The 12456-nt window shown below is 45.3% G+C and overlaps 1 pseudogene; it reads left to right on the plus strand.

The window, feature by feature from the left end:
* The first annotated feature begins 417 nt into the window (after window positions 1–417).
* Window positions 418–1823, plus strand: LOC115312643 (annotated as a pseudogene).
* Window positions 1824–12456: the final 10633 nt, after the last annotated feature.

The following is a 12456-nucleotide window of genomic DNA, read 5'->3' on the forward strand; positions in this document are numbered from 1 at the left end:
CCCCACCTCACGTCGAAGTCTTGCAGCTTTACACAAGACCTCGTCCCGCCAAGATGGCACAACCAAACCCGGACTCCGCCGCTGCACCACCAACGAGAAAATGAACTCTGATGAAGCTCGCCGCATCCGTGAATTGTAAGACTTCCATTAGTATCGTTTCCTTTTTTTTCCTTTTTTTCTGTACTTATGTTATTCGCGCTTCAATCTTGTACTTTTTGTTTTAATCATTGTATCATCTGTCGAAATCTAAAGTTTATTTGTCTTTCTATCTATCAAACTGGTCTCGATATCCTTTCTCTTCGCGTCGCATACCTGCGAGAGTGAAATAGTCCACTACATTTCTGGCGTCCGCGACAGGACGACTCTTGATTTCCACCTTAAAGAGCTCCACCTCACTAGTGTCCGTGTCGGTTGAGAATGGATCTTGAGAAGTTAACGGTAATTGGTAAAGAATTGGGTTTCTCAATGGTTTCGCTAAAACAATGAATAGATGAAGAACGCGCACGCGAAAGAGAGGAGCGTCTAACAGAACGAGAAAGGGCTCGAGAAGTAGAAGTTAAAACGAGTGCTCGTTTAGAAGCAGAATGCACTGTACTAGAACTGAAGTTGCGGTTACAAGAGCAGCAAGGAGGATCGATCACTCGGGTTCCAGATGCATCTGATGACGGTACGACTCCTAGTGTCGCGCAGGGGTATCGGAGTCCACATAAACTTATACCCCCCTTTAACGAAGGAAGCGATGAATTGGATGCATACATTTAACGTTTTGAGCGAGTGGCAACAAGTGAAAAATGGCCTCGGGAAAAATGGGCCTTGTCCTTGAGCCTATGATTGAAAGGGGAAGCTTTAAGTGTAGTAGGACGTATGGCTGCCGACGATGCCATGGACTATGCTAAACTGAAGCAGACTCTTCTTCTCCAACGATTTCGATATGCTGAGGAAGGATATCGTGTCAAGTTCAGAGAGGCGAAACCAGAGAACTCCGAAACGGGGAGACAATTTTCTGGTCGTCAATTAGGTTATTTTGACCACTGGCAGGAGAGGGCAAGAACGGAGCGCACTTATGACGCACTTCGGGACAAAATTGTCTCCGAAGAATTTCTGAACAAATACTATACGAGAAACTCGCAATTTTTATGAAGGAGAGGGGCTGCCAAGGGCTCGACAAACTAGCAGAAGCAGCAGACCACTAGCTCGAGGCCCAGGGGTTCGTCAACCTCGGCAAAAAGAAAGAAGAGACTGACAAGCCGACAGGGCAAGTTATGATGTCTGATCCTCAAGGTGCAAAGCGAAAACTGCAGTGCTTCCTTTGCAATAAACAAGGCCATCGGGCAGCAGACTGTTGGGCCAAATCAAGAGGACCCAATCAGAAGACGAATCTCTGCTGGAAATGTCGCAAGAACGGGTATAAAGCTGAGGCTTGTCCGAAGAAGACAGACGGTGGTGGACAGGCGTCAGGTTCTCTGACACGTCGGAAGGATCGTAACGTCTACGGATCTGGAAGTCGTCCATCCGAGCGCCTTACGGGGAAAGCTGAAGAGGACAAAACGGGAACTGACGTTCAAGCAGACGGCATGCCCACGGCTACAGGACTACTCGAGGGTCATCAGGTCACCGTCCTGCGAGATTCTGGGTGTAACTCGGTCATAGTCAAGCAGTCCCTGGTTCCTGACGTAAAATTCACAGGACGAAACCGCGTTATCTTCCTGCTTGACCGGACAAAATTGTATCTGCCAGAAGTGGTGGTTGACATTGATTCCCACTATTTTCAAGGCAAGGTGACAGCGAACTGTATGGAAAATCCTCTCTATGATGTCGTTTGAGGAAACGTGGATGGTGTGCGGGATACCTCCGATCCTAGCGTTATATGAAGTAGACAGCAAGACACGCCTCTTCAAGGAGAGAGGACAGCTTCAGTTACTGAGGCAAGCGACTGTGGCAGTCATGGGAGTACCATCCGGGGGGGGGGGGGGCAAGGGGGGCGCTTGCCCCCCCCCCCCCCCAGTTCTCAGAGTGGGGGGCAAGACATGTGTTTTGCACCCCCCCCCCCCTGAAACGGCCGCCACTGGGCAGGGCAAACACTGGCCGGCGGCGCCCAAGGAATACCAAGGACACCGCCCCCCACCCCCGCGCGGGCATATTTTTAAAACGCAGGCGATACAAACCCTATCAACGGTGCTCACGCCGAATTGACTCGTTGGTGGAGATAGGCGCTGCCACCGTCAACATAGGCAGCGGTTACAATTTCAGAAGTGAAAGCATAACTTAGTGGTAAGATGTCTGCCTCATACGTATCAGACCCGGGTTCTATCCATGGTGTGGGCTTACTTCTTTTATGTTTCTTTCCTTGAACATTTTGTTTTGTCGAGGCATTTGGCGATATTTACGACATTTCTTTTTTACGATTAACACTGAAAGAAAACGAATTTTGTTGACGAAACATCGCTGAACTGAATCGTATGGGATTCTATTTACGGAGGTGCATGGGGGACAGCGGGGCTTGGGTTGCCGGCTGGACGGCGCAAAGCGGTGTGTACGGGGGACGGGGAGTGGGTTAATCTTTTTGTAATTAGCAGCCGCACACTGTCGCCGCCAAGCGGCGAGAACGCGGGAGCGGGGGTGGGTTAACGCGCGGGTTAACGAGCTTCGAGTGATACACGCGCCTTCCGATTCCGAAATTTAAGTTCCCGCGCGTAGCTGAGCAGCCAATCCGGCGTGAGCGTCGTTGCTAGGGGGTTTATCGCCTGCACCGTAAAAGGAGTGACCAAAGCGCCCGGTGTGCATACACAATTAATCCTCTCCCCCCCCCCCCCTCTTTTTACAACGCCTACGCGCACACACGCCGTAAACGTTAGTGATGGACCGAATCTGACGAACTTCAATTTCGGCAAAGTTCCGCACATGCCGAAATTGTGAAAGAAAGTTCGGCAAAGATTCGGCAAACATTTGTCAAACGTCTGCGCACGCGCACGAACGCGACGGGGCCATAGATCGCAAATGGACGCCGCGCAGTCGCGCGGTTACCATCGCACAGTTTGGTACAACCAGCAATTATGGCGAGCTGTGGAGTAGGCGATACGGTAACTTTGCGTTTGTGAGCTTTTGTGACTGTGGTTCTCTTGAATATTTTCAGCCTCAACTACAAAAGATCGACCATTAATTTACGCAGTCCACTGCGCAAGTGACAAATGATGCAGTGCATTGTGGATAGTGTGATTTTCATTTGACCTTTCCATTGATGCAACGAGGTCGTTGAGACATTGACTGACAACTGACAATTACGATCAGTGTGCGCAGCCCACAACCGTCAAATGGGGCCGAGTCACGAGAGCTTGCCAGAATGTATGGGATGCTGCTGGCATCCTCGTCATAATGTGGTACATGTTTTCTCGCTTATTGTCGTTCCTTTTCATATTCTGTACATTTATTTATCTGTTTCGTTTTTTCATGTGTGATAGCGAGCTGGCAGCAGACATGTACAAACTACTCAAAGAAAGTAATTAAGTTACTGAGTATTAGCCTCAAAAGTAATTTGAGTAGAGTAGAAATTACTCAAATAGAAAGTAACTGAGTAAATTACTAATTACTGTAAAAAAGTAGCAAATTACTTTTGAAGTTATTTTTATTTTTTCTATGATAAAAAGGAAGCACTTACAAAGGTTTTGATGCGTTAGCGAAATTTTGCTAGCCGAATATAAAGCGGCTTGTGTTTTCACATAAATGCTTTAATAGCTGGTTCTGCTTCTGTATGCCTAATTGTTGTGCACTTTTTTTTTAGTCAAGGATGTACTGCGGATGTATAATTTCACCTTTGAGGTTTAGCCCTGCCTGAGCTTGATTTTGCAGACAGTGTTTGATTGCTTACAGTGTTGCGTAAAGTACTTCTAAAAACCACCGGGAAGTGCAAGATAAATGAGAGGTTATGTACTTCAAGTAAAGTAGTAAGTAGACCGAATGCAATGTACTTGAATAAAGTACTGTAAATACAATGTACTTCCAAAGTAAAGTTGAAGCAATTTTTAACACACTCTTTCAGAATGCCCTTTCATTTCCTATACAACGTTGTTTTGTTTTTTTAATTGGCTGGTATGCATTGTTTTAGGGGTAATCGGAGGTGCATTGGTTTTTTTCGGAAAGAACAGCAAATTCAAAAAGGAATCAGTTTTTTTTTTTTTTTTGGAAATGGCGGCATTTAATACGTTATAGCGTAATAGCTTTATTCTCGCTGCCGAACCATTTAACACAATCAACTTATAGAGTACTTATTTGTATCGATTTTATAGCCGCCATTACTCCACTCAGAGAAATGACCAGATGACGTCTCGAAAGACAGCACAAGCTATACAGAAGCACCAGATGAACTTCAGAGCGGGCGCTGCACTTTGTTACCGCCTTTGAGTGAGGATGTAGTGTGTATACCTCCTGTAGTGGGCCAGAATTCCTACATTGGGGAGACGCGGGGACAAGCCCCTTATTCAAATGCTTCAAGTCTCCTTGAGCTTCGGGACACAGAGAAGCGCCAGTCTTCGGCGCTAATCCCAAAGTTACTCGGCCTCTCGCGTCGTGTCTGTTCGCTCCCCGCGCTTCGTAGCAGTGTTGTTGCACTGGGGGCTCGCTAAAATTTTGGGGGGTTTTGAACTATCCAAGTTACTCTCTTCCTCCCCCCTTTTCTGCGCCACATGCTTCCCCCTCTGCAAATATCAGCTGACCTTCCAACATCTTATCTCTGTTGATAGGCAAAACAACCACTAAGATTCGAACGTAATTTGTAATTTGAGTAGCAGTCACTCGGAAAAGTAGTTAAAGTACTAATAACCAAAATAGAAATGTAATTCAAAGTTACTAAACTACCCAGAGAAGTAGTTAAACTACAGTAACTTGAGTAAAGTAGCTGAACTACGTAGAAGTTTTCACCTATCTGCCTAGCCCCGCACACCACCACATGGGCCCCTTCCAGTATGTGCAAATAAAATCATTATTATTATTATTACTATTATTATTATTATTATTATTATTATTATTATAACAATCTTGTTTTCAGCTCGCAAGTAGTTTGTACCAAAACAAAAAAATATTTCTTTTTGAGTTCGCGTTATTTCGCGATTTCCATGTATCTGCATAAAACTGAACACAAAACTATCATGCTCTGGACGTTGCCGTCCGACATTCCTAACTCGCCCCAACATCCTAAACGTCCGCTTGTGTCCTAACACCAGAAACTAGAGTTTAAAGATTAAGAACGTAACGTTGTGAATATGGAACGCATACTCTCATGCTAGGTTGACGTCAAGTGACTCAAATCGAAAAGCAGGCATATTTACAATATTGTTATCTCTTCTGGTGAAGGCAAAGCAACCATTGCATTCATTTTCGCGCACGAAACGGTGACTCCCTGAGAAGGTAAAAACGCAGGGATTGCTTTTATTTTAACAATGCAATCAAGCTTGCAGGAGTGTGCTGATGAAGCCTCAAAATCAAAACTCTCGCAGCGTGATTCGTGACAGCGCCGGCTACTACCCAACCTTCCTGTCACTCCACTTCCTGCAAGCAAACACTAAAATTGCCAGTAAACACACAAAAGCGACATTGATACTATCTTGTAGAATATCACCTAGCTCATTTAGTCATAACTGTGTCAATAGGCACTACATGTTGTATTAAAGTTAAGAAAAGAAATATTAACCTTTCTTCGTCAGAAAAAACTAAATATTAACGTTAAGTCTGGTAACAGTGCATTTTTGCCGAATCATTGCCGAATCTTTAAAAACGTTCGGCAAAAGTTGGGCCCATCATTAGTAAAAATATGCGACCGGGGGGGAAGGGATCTGGTTTCCCCCCCCCCCACCCCCCCCCCCCCCCCCCGCCGCCAAAAAAAACAAAACAAGGTGGTATGCCACTGGTAGCAGTTCAGTAACTCAACCAGTTCTCATTGAAACGGGCCTTTCATCGGCTGCCTTAGAGCCAAACGAGTCACAGGCCGGGGCCGCAGCTAAGCTGGCCTTGCGAAAGTCTGGTCAATTCCCTGTGGCGGTAGTGAATCCATTGGCCATCAGCTCGACGGAGCTGAGCGCCAAGCAGAGAGAAGACAGTACTCTCCAAAGATGTTTTGAAGCGGTTGGGAACAAAGTTGCTACAAGATCAGCTGACATTGAGTTCACACTGACCAACGGAATTTTGTTTCGACGGTACAAATTGCCATAAAAAAATTAGATGGAACAGCTCGTTGTTCCAAGCGATCTCCGAAACTTTGTGCTAAAAATGGAACACGAAAGAATTCTCACTGGACATCAGGGAATTAAACGCACGACAGATAGAATCCTCGAGGAGTTCTACTGGCCATGATTTCAAGGAGACGTTACTCGATTTGTAAAATCGTGCGACATCTGCCAGAGAACTGTCCCAAAGCTCCTAGTAGGCCGCGTACCTTTGGGCAACATGCCAGTCATCGAAACACCATTCCAGCGGGTCGCCATCGACATTGTCGGACCCCTATCTCCAACATCTGAGAAGGGAAACCGCTATGTTCTCACCATGGTTGACCTCGCGATGCGCTACCCTGATGCGGTTAGATTACCAAGCATTGAAACGGAGAAAGTCGCCGAGGCTTTACTAGAGATGTTCTCACGTGTGGGGTTTAACAGAGAAATCATTAGCGATCCCGGCAGATCGTTCATGTCTGGGCTCATGAGGGAGTTCAGCCGGTTGCTTTCGCTTAAACATATGCCAACCACACCTTATCATCCTATGGCAAACGGCCTTGTGGAACGTTTTAACGGCACGCTGAAACAAATGATCCGACGAATGTGTCAGGAAAGCCCCAAGAGCTGAGTCAGATACTTGGCACCACTGTTATTTGCATATCGTGAAGTGCCACAGACCTCCCTCGGGTTCGCACCTTTTGACCTACTGTACGGTAGATACGTCAGAGGATCCATGGCCATATTGAAAGAGCTCTGGTCAGGAGAGAGTATCGACGACGAGACAAAGACTTTGTACGGCTACATGGTCAAGCTTCGCAAGCGCTTAGACGAAACTTGCCGAATAGCCCAAGAGCAGCTCAAGAAAGCGAAGATGACACAGAAAACCTATTATAACAAGAAGACACGGAGGCGCCAGCTTACTGTTGGAGACAGGGTCCTGCTCCTTTTGCCATCTGACACCAACAAGCTGATTCTGACCTGGAAAGGCCCCTTCACTGTCTTAGAGAGACGAAATAACGTTGACTACGTTATCGACCTTGGAACAAGAACCATCTTTTTCCATACCAACATGCTGAAAAAGTACGAAGAGAGGACGATCGTTGATCAGACACCTCAACGAGCTTCAGTCGCATTCCATGATGGGAATGTTGAGGAAGAAGACCTCCCGCGTGCAACGCTGCAACCAAACGAAACTTATCGAGACGTGAAAATATCGAGGGAGCTGACTGCTGATCAAGGAGCACAAGTTTCCAGACTCCTGAAAACATACCAAGAAAGTCTGTCAGATGTCCCAGGAAGGACTCACCTGGTAGAGTGCAAGTTTAAAGTCACGACCGACACTCCTATTCAAGTCCATCAGTACCCCATACCATTCTCCATCCAAGAAACGGTACAGGGGGAAGTAAAAGAAATGCTACAACGGGGCATGATTGAGCCCTCCGAGTCCCCCTATCAAGCACCCATCGTGATGGTAAAGAAAAAGGACGGGACAATGCGACTCTGCATTGACTTCAGACAACTGAACAAGGTCCTGATTCCCGACAGTGAACCCATCCCAAGAGTGGACCTGATGTTTGCAAAGTTGGGAAAAAGCCGGTACTTCTCAAAGTTTGACTTCTCTAAAGGATACTGGCCGGTTCCGATGCACGAAGATTCAAAGCACATGACAGCTTTTTCTTCCACGTCTGGATTTTATCAGTTCCGATATATGTCCTTTGGCATCAAAACAGCACCAGCTCTATTCACCCGGCTTATGAAAAAGTGGTCGAGGGGTTCTCGAACATCTACCACTACTTTGATCATATCCTCATCGCCACGGAGTGCTGGGACGAGCATTTAACGACTCTTGAGTTGTTCTTCCAGCGCGTGAAGCAGGCGGGTTTAACGATCCGTCCCACAAAGAGCGAAACTAGCTTCGCATCTGTCAAATTTCTTGGCCACATCGTTGGACATGGTCTCCTGCGCCCTCAAGTCGAGACCCTGGAGAAAGTGCAAGCTACCAATCGACCCGAGACAAAAAAGGAAGTGCGATCATTCCTTGGCCTTACGGGCTACTATACGGATTTCGTACCCCAGTACTCTAAAATCTCTCACCCACTTACGGAGCTGACTCGCAAAAGAGCACCAAACAAGGTGCATTGGGGGAAGAGCGAACAGGCGTCTTTTGACAAATTAAAAGAACTACTGTCCAGCCAGCCCATCTTAAAAGCCCCAGAATTAGCAGAACCGTTCGTGTTGCGTACCGACGCTTCGTCGAGAAGCATAGGAGCCGTACTCATGCAGCGCCATAATAGAGAGTTTTAGTTGATCGTTTTCAAAGGCACGCTACCGCTGCGGGCGAGCGCTTGAGAGCATGCATCGAAGTGGCAGCGCGAGCTCCCGCTACAATAGCGTGGCCTGAAAACACGATCTACTAAAACTCTCTAATGATGTTCTTCACCCCGTATCGTACGCAAGTCGTCGACTGCTGCCACGTGAAGCTGCCTACTCGACAGTGGAACGAGAAGGACTAGCCATTACTTGGGCGGTTAAGAAGTTTCATGTGTTCTTATTTGGAAGACCATTCATTCTGCAAAGTGATCATCAGCCACTTGTTTACATCAATTCTGCAAGCATGTAAACAGCCGCGTATTACGTTGGAGCCTAATGCTCATGGAATATGACTTTACTGTTGAGTACATTAATGGTAGTGACAACGTGGGCGCTGACAACATGAGCCGCATGTCTGTTGCTGAATAAGATTTTTTTTTTTTGTAATGGACAATATCACGAATTTACTGAGTTTTTGGAAGTGTATATGTGCCGGGCGGTGCTTATTAAGTGACTTCCGTAAAAGTATGTACTTGTGTGTCTGTCAAAAGTGATGTGTTTTTTAATGTGCATTGTGTTGTGATAGACTGCGAACAATATGACTTAAAACGTGCTAGGCGTTGTTTCAGCTGAATAACATTCTCAAGTGGGGGTGATTGTGGTGATTTCGGGGTCAACAAGGTGGGAGCAAGAAAATGAAGAAGAGAAAGAGACAAGAGCGAGCAGTTTGCACGAGGAAAGAGACTGAGACGAGAGACGAAGACGAAGTACGAAACGTTCTAGGGACCGACAGGGCAATCATCAAGCTCACGGGGGCTAAGGCTTGCAGCTATACGCAAGGTCTTCACCCCACGTCGAAGTCTTGCAGCTTTACGCAAGACCTCGTTCCGCCAAGACGGCACAACCAAACCCGGACTCCGCCGCTGCACCACCAACGAGAAAATGAACTCTGATGAAGCGCGCCGCATCAGTGAATTGTAAGACTTCCATTAGTATCGTTTCCTATTTTTTTTCCTATTTTTTTCTGTACTTATGTCATTCGCGCTTTAATCTTGTACCTTTTGTTTGAATCATTGTATCATCTGTCGAAATCTAAAGTTTATTTTTCTTTCTATCTATCAAACTGGTCTCGATATCCTTTCTCTTCGCGTCGCATACCTGCGAGAGTGAAATAGTCCACTACACTGTTGTTTGTTTTGTAGTTCCACTTATTGAGCACCAAGGACACTGATCGAGTCTCCAGTAAACATAGCGATAGACAGCCGTCTTTTGTTCTGAATCACCCTGTGAAAGTTTCCTTTTGTGTAATGTTTCGAACGTTTTCAGTATTGGAGTGTAGTTTGTGTGTATGTGCGTGTTGGGGAAGGGGTTTACGGCAGTAAAATGGGAGAGGGAATTTAGGGCTTCTGTCTCGGTCGGTTCACAGAGCGTGGACAAGCTCATCTGTTTAAGTCCGTGGGAGAGGTGCCCGTCCCCGGTGCTGTCCTTAAACTTGGAGTAATTCTGTTTGTCTGCTTAGGTGCGGCCAAGTCTTTGCGGTAGCCCTTATTTTTTCTTTCTGCGTGGACATGCATTTATGGTCGTTCTTCTTGTGAATAAGCTCAGCTGCGTTTGCGATTTTATTTCGCGCTGTCCGCTATTTCTGTTTTTCCTTGTCTCAGGGTTTAGAGTGCAATGGTTTCCAGACCAACTGACCTGCATATTTTCCCTCACAACTACTCTCGTCTTAATTTCGCATAACTCACTCTTCACGTATTTAACTTTGGGTTTCAAGGTAGTGTGATGTGCTTACGATTCGTAACTGCTGCCAGCAGGGACGTTCGCAGGCGTTTCTTGTTCATGATAAGGGGTGGGACGAAGGAAGCCGGGGGGGGGGGGGGGGGGGGCAAGGGGGGGGGGAGGGGGGGGGGGTTAGGGTCACACAACGATAAAGCAATGCTCGGAATAGCAGGACCTTCCACTCTCTGCGATAGAATCCCGCTTTCCAGCTTTTGATTCGTCTAGTAAGGCTACGTTATGCGGCAAAGTAACGAAGACGTCGGCTCGCTCCGAGTGAAGGTGTGTCGTAGCTTTTCCCTATTGGAGGTCATATGTAACTCAATGTTTTGCCGTCACAAGTTAGTTCAAGTCACTACAAAGTGCTAATGGAAGTTTAAAAAAAAATAAAAGAAAGTTTTTTTTTTTTTTTTTTAAATATTGGCGCCCAATTTTCTTACATTTTGAGAAATCAGCTGCATTTCTGCGTTAATAACAAGAATATAATTAAGGGTGGGCATATTATCTTTATATATTCGTAATTTGTAAAGAATATTTAAAGACGTGTATTTTTCTATGTTTTGCGAAGTATTATGAAATATGGTTTATTTGCAAACAAATTGTGAATATGTCTGTAAAACGCGTTTTCATACCACGTTTGATTATTTTGTTCGCATAGAAATATTTTATTTATATTTTTACTTTTTTGTGTATGTGTTTTATATCGTTTGTAAAATGTATTAAAAGAGTTATGGTGACATGAAATCTTCGATGAGAAAATGAAGACTGTGCAAATTAGCATTATGAAATCTTCTCAATTTCCACGCCTCGAGCTTCTCTATTTCATATATTACCGAAACAAATTGTTACGGCGTTCATGTGTAACCGAATGTTCCGTTCAAGAACATGGCTTTCATATATATTTTTTCACAAAACTATCTAAATTATGACCCGGACCATCATTGCATGAACTGACGTGGAATCACACCCCTTACTTTCGGCAGGAAGAACGATTCCTTACGCTTCACAGCATAAGGTTTTGGGGATTTACTATTGACTGAAACCTTTCATGGACCCAACTATTAAGAGAATGAGGACAAAAATAGACTCAGCAAGTCACGTTCTCCGCTGCTTGACTGGTAGATCTTGGGGTAAATCAACGTACTCCATGCTCAGAGTACAAAATTCACTCGTAAATGGCTTGCTGCGGTATTCGTTAGCAGTGCTAAAACATGCACAAGCAAGATGTCGAACCTTCATGCGGGACAAAATAAATCGTTAAGGATATGTCTTGGATTGCCTCCAGATTCATCCGCATTAGACTTGCCGAAGCCCGCCAACTTTTTCTTAACATCATGCGCATTAAAGAAATTCTCCGAACATACCTTAGAAACAAAAACTCAACATCGTCAACATCACCTAATAAACGTACAACAACGGCGTTTAGACCTCTCCGAAAATATCGCAGAGTTATAGCGTAACATCCCGATTACCCACCCTGGATTTTACCTTTACCGAATGTTTCGCTGCATGTAGACCGTATTACAAACAAAACAACACAATCTAAAACTGACCTGTTGCAATGTGCACTATTACATATACACTCAAAATACACAAACTTTATACACATATACACAGATAGATCAACAAGTGATACCTCTTCGTCTTCCGGAATTCATATCCCGTCTCTGTACATCGTTGAGTCTTTCAGGCTTTTGCGGAAAGTATCATCCACTGCAGCCGAACTCCATGGCCTTAAAAATTCACTTCAACACCTATCGGCTCTCAGTCTCCAACAAAAATCAGTCGTGCTTTCAGACTCGCAAGCTGCACAGCAATGCTTAAAAACCCTCTCTAAAAAACAACAAATCAATCATTAGTTATTGAACTTTTATATCTCCATGCGACAGCAATAGGCAATGGGCAGCACATTGTATTTCGATGGATACCGAGACACTGCGGTATCCCTAGAAATGAAGCAGCATATGCTGCTGCCACACACGGACACGATCTGGAGTTTGGTGAACACATACTTTTTGCGAAAGGAGGCTGTCGCCGACTTGTTAATACACTAGGTAGGGATCACTTTCTTCGGGCTTGAACATCGTCTGAAAATCATCATGCTTACACCCACCGCTTGGACCCGTGTTTACGAAGCTTCCTTCCGAAAGGCTTTCCAAGGAAACTAGGA

Source organism: Ixodes scapularis, unplaced genomic scaffold, assembly GCF_016920785.2.
Source record: "Ixodes scapularis isolate PalLabHiFi unplaced genomic scaffold, ASM1692078v2 PGA_scaffold10__122_contigs__length_95168666, whole genome shotgun sequence".
Taxonomy (NCBI): domain Eukaryota; kingdom Metazoa; phylum Arthropoda; class Arachnida; order Ixodida; family Ixodidae; genus Ixodes; species Ixodes scapularis.